Raw genomic sequence first — 14,071 nt, forward strand, 5'->3', positions numbered from 1 at the left:
GGGTTGCATGTAGAACCGTCTGAGGAAAGGGTTCTACATGGAACCCAAAAGGGTTCTACCTGGAACCAAAAATAGTTCTTCAAAGGGTTAAACTATGGGGGCAGCCGAAGAAAGCCGAACAAACCTGAACTGGAAGAAATGAACTCCAGTCAGTTAGCATGGTAGGCGACCTTGGTTTGTTTACCTTAATGAGGCAGTGAATGAACTGAGAGAAAGCACYCAGGGCATTCTACGCCATTAAAAAACAAATTCAAATTSAAACCCTTATTCAAGGATTCAAAGACCTCTCTGATGAGAGTAGGCTACCCGTCCTGTTGGGGGAGGACGCAGAGAGCTGTGGGTTGGCAGCGCACTACATTGCTGCCTGCCATAAGAAGAGGGACAGTGTCTGACAGACCAATCAACCTGCACATGTCCTCTACTGTATGCTTATTGTTATTGTTCAATGTATGGTTATTTTGACCCTTGGTTGTTGTTGTTACTGTTACCGTTGACAATTTTGATTCTTATTATTTTCATTGAAGAGAGAGAGAGAGAGAGAGAGAGAGAAAAACCCGGAAAACCTGAGTCTACGCCTTCACTATGGCGAATCACTAAAACAATACAGAAATACACTACGGAAAAAGAAGGAACAGCACGTCAGAAATCAGCTCAATGTAATTGAAGACTCCATAGACTCTAACCAATTCTGGGAAAATTGGAAAACACTAAACAAACAACAACACGAAGAATTATCTATCCAAAATGGAGATGTATGGGTAAACCACTTCTCCAATCTTTTTGGCTCTATAACAAGAATAAAGAACAAAAACATATACATGATCAAATACAAATCCTAGAATCAACTATTAAAGACTACCAGAACCCATTGGATTCTCCAATTACCTTGAATGAGTTACAGGACAAAATAAAAACCCTCCAACCAAAAAGGCCTGTGGTGTTGATGGTATCCTTAATGAAATGATCAAATATACAGACAACAAATTCCAATTGGCTATACTAAAACTCTTAAACATCGTCCTTAGCTCTGGCATCTTCCCAATATTTGGAACCAAGGACTGATCACCCCAATCCACAAAAGTGGAGACAAATTTGACCCCAATAACTACCGTGGAATATGCGTCAACAGTAACCTTGGGAAAATCCTCTGCATTATCATTAACAGCAGACTCGTACATTTCCTCAATGAAAACAATGTACTGAGCAAATGTCAAATTGGCTTTTTACCAAATTACCGTACAACAGACCATGTATTCACCCTACACACCCTAATTGACAACCAAACAAACCAAACAAAGCAAAGTCTTCTCATGCTTTGTTGATTTCAAAAAAGCCTTCGACTCAATTTGGCATGAGGGTCTGCTATACAAATTGATGGAAAGTGTGTTGGGGTAAAACATACGACATTATAAAATCCATGTACACAAACAACAAGTGGTCGGTTAAAATTGGCAAAAAACACACACATTTCTTCACACAGGGTCGTGGGGTGAGACAGGGATGCAGCTTAAGCCCCACCCTCTTCAACATATATATCAACGAATTGGCGCGGGCACTAGAACAGTCTGCAGCACCCGGTCTCACCCTACTAGAATCCGAAGTCAAATGTCTACTGTTTGCTGATGGATCTGGTGCTTCTGTCACCAACCAAGGAGGGCCACAGCAGCACCTAGATCTTCTGCACAGATTCTGTCAGACCTGGGCCCTGACAGTAAATCTCAGTAAGACCAAAAAATGGTGTTCCAAAAAAGGTCCAGTCACCAGGACCACAAATTCCATCTAGACACCGTTGCCCTAGAGCACACAAAAAACTATACAATACCTCGGCCTAAACATCAGCACCACAGGTAACTTCCACAAAGCTGTGAACGATCTGAGAGACAAGGAAGAAGGCCTTCTATGCCATCAAAAGGAACATAAATTTCAACATACCAATTTAGGATCTGGCAAAAAATACTTGAATCAGTCATAGAGCCCATTGCCCTTTATGGTTGTGAGGTCTGGTGTCCGCTCACCAACCAAGCAATTTCACAAATTGGGACAAAAACACCAAATTGAGACTCTGCATGCAGAATTCTCGCAAAAATATATCCTCCGTGTACAACGTGAGGAACACACCAAATAATCATGCAGAGCAGAATTAGGGCCGATACCTCTTCACTAATTATCAAAATCCAGAAAAGAGTCGCGTTAAAGTTCTTAGAGCAATACCACCCTAAAGAGAAGCGAGTTCCCAATATCCTTATATACAAAGCCAGGTCCCCTACAGAGAGTAGGGAATGCCTGGGAGAAGAGTTCCCCTAGAAGCCAAGCGACCTAGACTTCTCTAGGTCTGTCCAAATCACAAAGAACACGACCCCACAGAGCCCCGTATCGGATCACTGTAGTAACAGATGAGTTAGGACCCAACCAATATTGAGAAACGCAAAGATAATTACTTTGACACGGAGTCTCTTTTACATTTGGGAAAGAATTAACAAAAAAAAACAGAGCAAACTAGGAATTGCTATTGGCCCTAAACAGAGAGGTAACAGTGGCAGAATACCTGACCAACTGTGACTGACCCAAACTTAAGATAAGCTTTGACTATGGTCATGACTATGTAGACATAGCCTTGCTATTGAGAAAGGCCGCCAGTGAGGTCAGACATTGGCTCCTCAAAGAGAGAAGACAGGCAATGTGCAAGCTGCCCACAAAATGAGGTTGAAACTGAGCTGCACTTCCATAACCTCCGCTGCCCAATGTATGACATATTAGAAGAGACATAATTTCCCCAGATTACACAGATCCACAAGAATTTGAAAAACAAATCCAATTTTGAATAAAATCCGCAGTGATCTTACTGGAGAAATTCCACATGTGGCCATCAACAGCAGCAGATTTGTGACCTGTTGCCACAAAGAAAAGGGGCAACATGAAGAACAACACACCTTGGTAATTAACAAAACCCATATTTATCGCTTATTTATTTTAACTTGTGTGCTTACACATTTGTACTTGTTACCAAACCATGACTAGATATATAATAATAACCATTTGGTAATGTCTTTTGTTTTGAAACTTCTGTAATGTGGTAAATGTTACTGTTAATTTGTAATTGTTTTATTTCACTTTCGTATAATATCACCTCACTTGCTTTGGCAATGTTAACACATGTTTCCCATGCCAAAAAAGCCCCTTGAATTTGAATTGAATGTGAGAGAAGGCAGAGAACGGGAGTTGAAGTAGAGAGAGAGAGAGAGAGAGAGAGAGAGAGAGAGAGAGAGAGAGAGAGAGAGAGAGAGAGAGAGAGAGAGAGAGAGAGAGAGAGAGAGAGAGAGAGAGAGAGAGAGAGAGAGAGAGAGAGAGGAGAGAGAGAGAGAGAGAGAGGAGAGAGAGGAGAGAGAGAGAAGAAGAGAGGAGAGAGAGAGAGAGAGAGAGAGAGAGAGAGAGAGAGTAGAGAGAGAGAGCAGAGGGACGCACAGTAGAGATATGATCGTTAGAGAGCGACGCACAGAGATAGTGACAAGAAGAGGAGTAATTTTCACTCTATGCGTCGGCGCAGACTATGTGGGTGCATGTGTGCGTGTGATTATGTCACCAGCGGTTGATACGTGAATTGTGTTCATTAACAAAGAGCAACAACTCCCATTCAAATAATCAAAGATCACATTCTAGGCCATGGGGGTGGATTCAAAGCCACCCAGACGAGATTTCAGAAACAGACCCTGACAAACAAACATCCTAGTACATTTGAAAATATAGAGAGTKTGTCATTGCTCTGGGGCAAGTACAGATAAGGTAACACCCAGTTGGTAGTATAGTGTAAAAAAAAGTTTTTAAAATGTACTCATATTGTTTCCTTTGAGACTCAACTCAATACGACTATGAATCCCTGAGGGAAATTAGGATTAGTGTCATTTTGTAGTCTGGGTGGGCCAGTGACAGTCAATGCGTCGGTCCATCCTTCTGTGCTAGGCAAGTATCTCCATGACCGATAGGAAGAGGGATATCCGCGGATTATCCGAGGAGAAGACAAATCCCTTTATCAAAGCTGGATTCATACTGGATGTCTCCACTCAATAACATAGCCTCTCCAAATGAAATCAGTGTCAACACGATTAGGCCACCTATTGACGATATAGACACTGGCAGAAATGTATTTGCTCCCAGTCGCTACTCTGAAAACTAGAGACTTGAAACAGCATTCGTGCTCATTTAAAAATCTCATTGCATCCATATGCCTCTTTTAGACCAGACTTGCTAGGGAGATTATCTTGGATTAGCATCAGCTGAATTTGAATCATGGTATACTGAGAGCAAATGCTGCTAGCTAATGTTGTGCCAAGTGATCTAATTACCTATGTTGACTCAGTGTTGACATGTAGCATGCTAATGGTGCATTGGCATATTTTAGGTTGACACTGAATTCAAAGGTATTTTACATTATATACATGCTACTCACAGGAAGTAGACCACTTTAAGTCATCATTCAATCATTCAAATCATGAATCTGTTTCAATGTCAAGAAAAAGCATGCCACTTTAATATGTTATGATATGTTGGAAATCGGATGATAAATAATTTCTCGTACTTTCAATACAATGATGAAACTGATATAAACAGTTAGACCTATCTACAAGTGTGACACCTTTTTGTAGATTTGTAGCAATTGCTTAGTCATTGTGTATCACTTTCCCCTGACTTCCTGTTTTGTCACTTCCTGTAGGAGTTTGTGATGATCGTGGTGTTTGGGCTGGAGTACATCATCAGGATCTGGTCGGCRGGCTGCTGCTGTCGCTACAGAGGATGGCAGGGTCGCCTCCGTTTCGCCCGGAAGCCTTTCTGTGTCATAGGTGAGCTATAGACTAGATGAGTTATAAACACTTTTTAGGAATGTTTTTTCGAGGGATGAGAAAAGGTTTACAACCTTCAATTGATGGTTCAGTAATGAGAAGTGTTTTAAAGTTAAAGAGTTTTACAGGTAATCATTGACTTTTTCCTCTTTTATGACAATCGATGACCTCTCAGTTACTTTATTTCCTACTTAAAAGCGAGAAAATGCAAATCAATATGGCTATTCACTAATGGTTTTACCATAGGAATGTGACTTCCGAGTTCAAAGAGACCTATTGGAAAAGGATATGCAGTGTAATTGACCATAGGAACACACACACACAAACATAATAGACCGTAGTCCTCTGGCTTGATGTTTTAGCTGGGGTGTTTGAGGCTCTTGTGATTCTTAACAGGAGATTTCGGGTCGACTGACTATGTAAATAGGCCTCTCCATTAACCCGTCTTCAATTCTTTCCAGCGTTTAGACGTATTCATCTGCCCTTCTCAGACGGCCGCCGTGCTTCAGAGAGGGAGAGTAGAGGCTTACCAGTCACGCTAAGTCATCAGAGCTAGCATCATCATGCTCTCTGAGCTGGCTAATGTCATGTCGAGAGAGKGAGCGGGAGAGAGTGAGAGAGAGGGAGAGGGAAACAGAGATAGAAAGCGAGAGAGATACAGAAATTAGACCGATACAGATATATACACTACCGGTCAAAAGTTTTAGAACACCTACTTCTTCTTTATTTGTACTATTTTCTACATTGTAGAATAATAATGAAGACATAAAAACTCTGACATAACACATATGGAATCGTGTAGTAACCAAAAAAGTGTGAAACAAAAAAATATATATATTTGAGATTCTGTCATAAGTTATATTTACATCCATAAACTATACTGTACATAGACATTAATACACTTAGTTTGAGGTGGCGATTGTATAGATTGGATTTCATAAACATTCATATGCAGACATGAAGGCATGTGACATCTTTACATAAGTACACATAGACATTCATAGAAGCTACAGTAGAAGTCGGAAGTTTGCATACACCTTAGCCAAATACATTTAATCTCAGTTTTTCTTGTTTCTTGTTTTTGTCGGCGACATTTATAAAATAAAAAGAAATGTGGCTCACCACGCTGCACCTTGGTCCGGTCATTTCCCTGACGACGTTCGTGACAATAATAGTAGAGAGAATGATTTATTTCAGCTTTTATTTCTTTCATCACATTACCAGTCAGTCAGAAGTTTACATACACTCAATTCGTATATGGTAGCATTGCCTTTAAGTTGTTTAACTTGGGTCAAATGTTTTGGGTAGCCTTCCACAAGCTTCCCACAATAAATTGGGTGAATTTTGGCCCATTCCTCCTGACAGAGATGGTGTAACTGAGTCAGGTTTGTAGGCCTCCTTGCTCACACACGCTTTTTCAGGTCTGCACACAAATTTTCTATAGGATTGAGGTCAGGGTTTTGCGATGGCCACTCCAATACCTTGACTTTGTTGTCCTTAAGCCATTTTGCCACAACTTTGGAAGTATGCTTGGGGTCATAGATAGATACTCTGAATAGAGATTGGTTAGCTGGGAAACTAGATACTCCGAATAGAGCGGTTAAGGCTGAACTAAATACTCTGAATAAAGACGGTAAGGCTGAACTAGATATTCTGAATAGAGACGGTTAAGGCTGAACTAGATACTCTGAATAGAGACTGTTAAGGCAGAACTAGATACTCCGAATAGAGGCGGTTAGGCTGAACTAAATACTCTGAATAGAGATGGTTAAGGCTGAACTAGATACTCGAATAGAGATGTTAAGGCTGAACTAGATACTCTGAATAGAGATGTTAAGGCTGAACTAGATACTCTGAATAGAGACTGTTAAGGCTGAACTAGATACTCCGAATATAGACTGTTAAGGCTCAACTAGATACTCTGAATAGAGCTGTTAAGGCTGAACTAGACTCCGAATAGAGCGGTTAAGGCTGAACTAGATACTCTGAATAGAGACGGTTAAGGCTGAACTAGATACTCCGAATAGAGATGGTTAAGGCTGAACTAAATACTCGAATAGAGATGGTTAAGGCTGAACTAGATACTCCGAATAGAGATGGTTAAGGCTGAACTAAAATACTCTGAATAGAGATGGTTAAGGCTGAACTAGATACTCTGAATAGAGACTGTTAAGGCTGAACTAGATACTCCGAATAGAGACTGTTAAGGCTAACTAAATACTCTGAATAGAGATGGTTAAGGCTGAACTAGATACTCTGAATAGAGACGGTTAAGGCTAACTAGATCTCCGAATAGAGACGTTAAGGCTGAACTAGATACTCCTGAATAGAGCGGTTAAGGCTGAACTAGATACTCCGAATAGAGGACGTTAAGGCTGAACTAGATACTCTGAATAGAGATGTTAAGGCTGAACTAGATACTCCGAATAGAGACGTTAAGGCTGAACTAGATACTCCGAATAGAGACGGTTAAGGCTGAACTAGATACTCCGAAATAGAGACGGTTAAGGCTGAACTAGATACTCTAATAGAGGCGGTTAAGGCTGAACTAAATACTCTGAATAGAGATGGTTAAGGCTGAACTAAGATTCTGAATAGAGACGGTTAAGGCTGAACTAGATACTTGAATAAAGACGGTTAAGGCTGAACTAGATACTCGAATAGAGGTGTAAGGCTAACAGATATTGAATAGAGACTGTTAAGGCTGAACTAGATATTCTGAATGAGACGGTTAGGCTGAACTAGATACTCTGAATAAGACTCGTTAAGGCTGAACTAGATACCGAATAGAGGTGGTTAAGGCTGAACTAGATATCTGAATAGAGACTGTTAAGGCTGAACTAGATATTCTGAGAGACGGTTAGGCTGAACTAGATACTCTGAATAAAGACGGTTAAGGCTGAACTAGATACTCCGAATAGAGGTGTTAAGGCTGAACTAGATACCTCGAATAGAGACGGTTAAGGCTGAACTAGATACTCTGAATAGAGAGCGTTAAGGCTGAACTAGATACTCCGAATAGAGGCGGTAAGGCTGAACTAAATACTCTGAATAGAGATGGTTAAGGCTGAACTAGATATCTGAATAGAGACTGAAGGCTGAACTAGATATCTGAATAAGACGCGTTAAGGCTAAACTAGATACTCTGAATAAAGACGGTTAAGGCTAACTAGATACTCTGAAGAAAGACGGTTAAGGCTGAACTAGATACCTCGAATAGAGGTGGTAAGGCTAACTAGATACTCTGAATTGAGACGGTTAAGGCTGAACTAGATACTCTGAATAGAAGACGTTTAAGGCTGAACTAGATATTCTGAATGAGACTGTTAAGGCTGAACTAGATATTCTGAATAGAGACTTTAAAGCTGAACTAGAATATCTGAATAGGACGGTTAAGGCTGAACTAGATATTCGAATAGAGACTGTTAAGGCTGAACTAGATACTCTGAATATGACTGTTAAGGCTGAACTAGATACTTCTGAATAGAGACTGTTAAGGCTGAACTAGATATTCTGAATCGAGACTGTTAAGCTGAACTTAGATACTCTGAATAGAGACTGTTAAGGCTGAACTAGATACTCTGAATAGAGACTGTTAAGGCTGAACTATATATTCTGAATAGAGACTGTTAAGGCTGAACTAGATATCCTGAATAGTGACGGTTAAGGCTGAACTAGATACTCTGAATAGAGACTGTTAAGGCTGAACTAGATACTCTGAATAGAGACGTTAAGGCTTTGAACTAGATATTCTGAATAGAGACTGTTAAGGCTGAACTAGATATTCTGAATAGAGACGGTTAAGGCTGAACTAGATATTCTGAATCGAGACTGTTAAGGCTGAACTAGATATTCTGAATAGAAGACGGTTAAGCTTGAACTAGATTTTCTGATTAGAGACTGTTAAGGCTGAACTATATATCTGAATAGGACTGTTAAGGCTGAACTATATATTCTGAATAGAGATTTTAAGGCTGAACTAGATATTCTGAATAGAGACTGTTAAGGCTGAACTAGATATTCTGAATAGAGACTGTTAAGGCTGGCTGTAATATGCTGTTGGGTGTATCCTCCTCTGGCCTCTCCCCTTCTTAAGTATTTGTCCGTCTTAATCCTGCCTCCTAAGCTGCTTACCCCTTTCCCCTCCAAGCCAAAACACACACCCTAGGATACCTCTCCAATCATCTCTCTATCAAAACACGTAGGGTCACTGACTGGACACAATCCCCCTCCAGCTTCCACTACAAGTAGCCACTACTAATAAACCTATTTTTACTGGTTAGACACTATGAAGTATGGCCATCATGAATATCTTAAGCATTGCTGTTACTTTATCATAATTTATTGTCTGTTTCTCTCTGTAAAATTCCTCCCTTGACCTGCTTATGTCAGCCRTATTGTGTTGAATGACTGATCAGCCGGCCTATTACAATCATGGAGTACTGTCTGTATGAGGGCATGTGACATTGCCAATAACTCAATCTATTACACATCAACTAATGGCACAAGGCAAGGCTGGAGACAGATTATAATGACAATCACCATGATAATCACCATGACAATCACCATGATAATCACACTGAGCTGCTTGAGGGAGGTTTATCATCCTATTTTCCTCTCTCTCTTTCCTTCTGTCTTTCACTCTCTCTCCCTCTCTTTTTGTATTTTTTCCTGACCCTCCTTTCGTCCCTCCCTTCCTTCCCTTCCTCCCCCCCTTCTCTCTCTCTCGTCTCCCTCCCCCACCTCTCCACCCTGATGTATGTATCAACATTGTGTGTCTGAGTGTGTTGTAGTGTGCTTTGACTACTCTAGATGGGTCTATAAATTCTCTCCCCTATACAGTCAGTGGTAAGAGTATCCATAACTGTCAGCCTGATACACCCCAGTAATTTCTGTCTGGGCCAATCCATTAGTCTCTGGAGAGCAGGGGTGTCTCACTCAGTGACTCTCAACATCCATAAATTATATGCAATGAGCCAATTCCATCTTTAAGTGTTCCGAGCAGGTGATTTGTCCTGTGAAGTCATTGAAAGATCGTTAGAAGGAGATATTTCAATGCAGATGTGGTCCCCAGAGCCCAGATGAATGGAAACAAACAGGACAGCTCATAAACTGGATGAATAGCTCTCATTGGTAGGTTCAGTCAGTGGTGGGTTCCCATCAGCCAATGGGGTTGGCATACAGGAAGAATGTTTATTGACATGGCTGACCTGAAACATGTTGTTCTGAAAACCAGCTTATGACTTACTTGTGGTTTAAACGGATGCTGAGGAATGTGCTCCGCTTATGACTCCGAGGATTGCTGATTGAGTATTCGTTTATATGCAGAACATTGAGACTTATAGACTAGAGCGATTCTCACACTGTATTTTGCACCAATGAGAAATCACCTGCTCGATGCGTGCCATAACTTTCTGCTGATTGAATGTAAAAGTATCTGACTGTTGACAAGACATGGCGTGACGACAACACAGGTATATTGATTTGCAGTGAAAGGAGAGGAAATGGTGATTTGACCTCTTGGGTTTCTTACCACCCATGTTTATGAATGAAGATCCCTCAATGACCATAGACACACACAACACACACACTCGCACACACACTCCTGTGGCATGTAGTCAGACCTTCTATCCAGCAGGACTCATATGCGACCCGTGCCCAGAGCCCCACAGACGAACGACGACAGACAGACACAGACAGACAGACAGAACAGACCGACAGACAGACAGGACAGACAGACAGACAGACAGACAGACAGACAGACAGACAGACAGACAGACAGACGACAGACAGGCGACAGACGACAGACAGACAGACGGACAGCAACACAACAGACACACAGACAGACACACAGACAGACACACACAGACAGACCAACACAGACACACAGACACACAGACACACAGACACACAACAATAGAGTGCTCGAGCTGTATCTACAGGACATCAGCAGCGCCATTGGGCTGCTAACTGTTAACATCATACAAAGCTGTCCCTGTCCATGCCACTATGTGACTTTGACTGTCTGCCTGAGTGGACGAGGAGAATGTGGAACAACAACTGGCAACACTGAGGCCTCACACAACATCACAACACACCACACACACACACAACCACCAACACCACACACACACACACACAAAAAACACACAGAATACACATCTGCAGCGATAGAATAGATAACTAATATTTGTGAACTAGTAAAATACTTTTAAACCTCATTAGAGTTTGTTTCCCAGACCAGATTTAGCCTTAGTCATTGAACATGTTCTTAGTCAATAGTTTAATCTGGGTCTGGGAACCACCCCATAGTTCACAGTACTATGTTGATGTGAGTCTCAACCCAGGTGTATCACTGGTGCAGCCTGATTGGATTCTGTGTTTTGGCATGAATGGTTAGAGAGACAAGGGGCCAAGGCCTCAGAGGGTAACCAGGACAACAGTACGCTGTTTAAAGCTAGACCAGGCAGATGGAGACTCCACGATGTGAGAGTTCTTCAGCACTCAGAGCGCCACACACACACACACACCACACAACACACACACACACAACACACACACACACACACAACACACACACCACAACACACACAACACACAACACACACACCACCACACACCACACCCACAACACCACACCCACACACACAACGCTCACACTCTCACACAACACACACAGGACCATGTACACCCACTCAAACACCACTGCCACTAACCACCAAAACAACACACCACAGGCACCGTGCACACTATCAAGACAACACACACCAAGCATGCGTGCACAGACACACCAATTTATACACATACAGGCTCTCTCTCGCCTTCAGAAAACACACACACGTCATACACTCACCTGCTTGTTAAAGAGGTCTTTTGTTTCCACATCTTCAGCAGAGGCCAGTGCTTGGCCAGCATCTTTATGTCCCAGCATGCCGTTTTTTGGGCCGTCCGAGTATGGTCTGTGTGTGTGGTTGGTTCATGTGTTTTTCACGGTTCTGCAGTCTCCCTCCTGCCATGGGTTAACTGGTTCATGATTTATAAGCCCTAGAGCGATCGACCAAACCTTGGTCAGCGWTTGTATTTCATGTCCGAGTGCTGAGTTCGCCAGGAAGGACAGACAAACCCACTGGCTGGGTGGGACGACAAATTCTCACAATTCTCACAAAACAGAAAAATGCAGGGGGAAGCCAAGGAGAAGAAAATAATACTTCCTCAGTGTGTGGTTTCACGTGGTGGTGGAGCGTCTTTGAAGTGAGGCGGTGGTGAAACACAAGGATGTATTAAAGACAATAGAAAATATCATTTGTCTGTGTTGGAGGAGAAGTCTGATGCCTCAGGCTACGTCCCAAATGGAACCCCATCACCTACAAAGCCCATAGGACTCTGGTCAAAAGTAGTGCACTGTGTAGGGAATAGGTTGCAATTTGGGATTCAGTCTCAGACTTCCTGTCGTTGTGGTCTGTCTGAACTGTCCCTGTCCTCCCTTTGTGAGTGTGTGTGTGTGTGTGTGTGTTTCAAGTTTTTATTGTCACAAATACAGTGAAATGCCTGTTCATGTGTGCACGTGTAAATGTGTGTGTGTGTGCCTTGTGTGCGTCCTTGTGAGAACCCGCTCCTGTGTGTTTGCCACTAACGACCTGGGATTGAAGATGAGTATCAATCCAGTCAAATTCCCCATACACAGCAGTAGAACTATGCTGCTGTAAACTGTCCTCCTTTAAACCAATAGACTTACACAGTGTTTCCAGTACACGTTTCCAAACATACTTGCTATCTCAATCTCTTTTCATGCGTCAGTGGTGCATGGTGTACACTGTACATAGAGCACAGGTGTTAGATTACATGCCTTGCTATGATGTCCGCAGCATTCTGTGTTGGGGATGGATTGTGGATCTCGATCGATGCAGAAGCGCGTATATAGCTTTGTGAGTTATTGTGTTGTTGATGCCTTTAGCAGAATTGCCAGCACACACACACACACACACACACACACACACACACCACCACACACACACACACACACACACACACACACACACACACACACACCACACACACACACACAGAGGGAGACTGTATATTCATTCACTCATGTGGATGATATGTTTGTTGTTGCTGTTGTTGTGATAATCGGTCACAGTAAGGGGTAATTACAACATAATGATTTGTTTACAACGACAAAATGTTATTCCACCTCTATAGAATTTGCCCCCTCAAGGGTTGACGTGGCTATCGATTTCACGGATATATTCAGGGTCAATTTGACCGATATTAATGGTCAAGATTTGGTCAAGTTTGAATGACTCTTGCCTTTATCCATTTCACCTAGTTTCACTGTTATGTTAGTGTCACAGTCCACACCAAAACTGTTATGTTAGTGTCCAGTCACACCAAAACTGTTATGTTAGTGTCCAGTCCACACCAGTACTGTTATGTTAGTGTCCAGTCTACACCTCAGTACTGTTATGTTAGTGTCCAGTCTACACCAGTACTGTTATGTTAGTGTCCAGTCCACACCAGTACTGTTATGGTAGTGTCCAGTCCACACCAGTACTGTTATGTTAGTGTCCAGTCTACACCAGTACTGTTTGTTAGTGTCCAGTCTACACCAGTTTGTTATGTTAGTGTCCAGTCTACACCAGTATGTTATGTTAGTGTCCAGTCTACACCCAGTACTGTTATGTTAGTGTCCAGTCCACACCAGTACTGTTATGTTAGTGTCCAGTCCACACCAGTATTGTTATGTTAGTGTCCAGTCCACACCATACTGTTATGTTAGTGTCCAGTCACACCAGTACTGTTATGTTAGTGTCAGTCACACCAGTGCTTATTTAGTGTCCAGTCTACACCAGTATTGTTATGTTAGTGTCCAGTCCACACCAGTCTGTTATGTTAGTGTCCAGTACACCAGTATTGTTATGTTAGTGTCCAGTCACACCAGTATGTTATGTTAGTGTCCAGTCCACACCAGTTACTGTTATGTTAGTGTCCAGTCCACCCCAGTACTGTTATGTTAGTGTCCAGTCCACACCAGTATTTGTTATGTTAGTGTCCAGTCTACACCAGTACTGTTATGTTAGTGGTCCAGTCCACACCAGGACTGTTATGTTAGTGTCCAGTCTACACCAGTATTATTATTTAGTGTCCAGTCTACACCAGTACTGTTATGTTAGTGTTCAGTCCACACCATATATATGTTTATGTTAGTGTCCAGTCCACACCAGTACTGTTATTGT

At 42.0% G+C, this 14,071-nt stretch overlaps 1 pseudogene; it reads left to right on the forward strand.

Annotated features, from left to right (window-relative positions):
• The window catches only part of LOC112069297 (potassium voltage-gated channel subfamily KQT member 5-like), a 157,922-nt pseudogene that overhangs the window by 112,212 nt on the left and 31,639 nt on the right, over positions 1-14,071 (forward strand).

The sequence above is a fragment of the Salvelinus sp. IW2-2015 genome, unplaced genomic scaffold (assembly GCF_002910315.2).
Source record: "Salvelinus sp. IW2-2015 unplaced genomic scaffold, ASM291031v2 Un_scaffold963, whole genome shotgun sequence".
NCBI lineage: Eukaryota > Metazoa > Chordata > Actinopteri > Salmoniformes > Salmonidae > Salvelinus > Salvelinus sp. IW2-2015.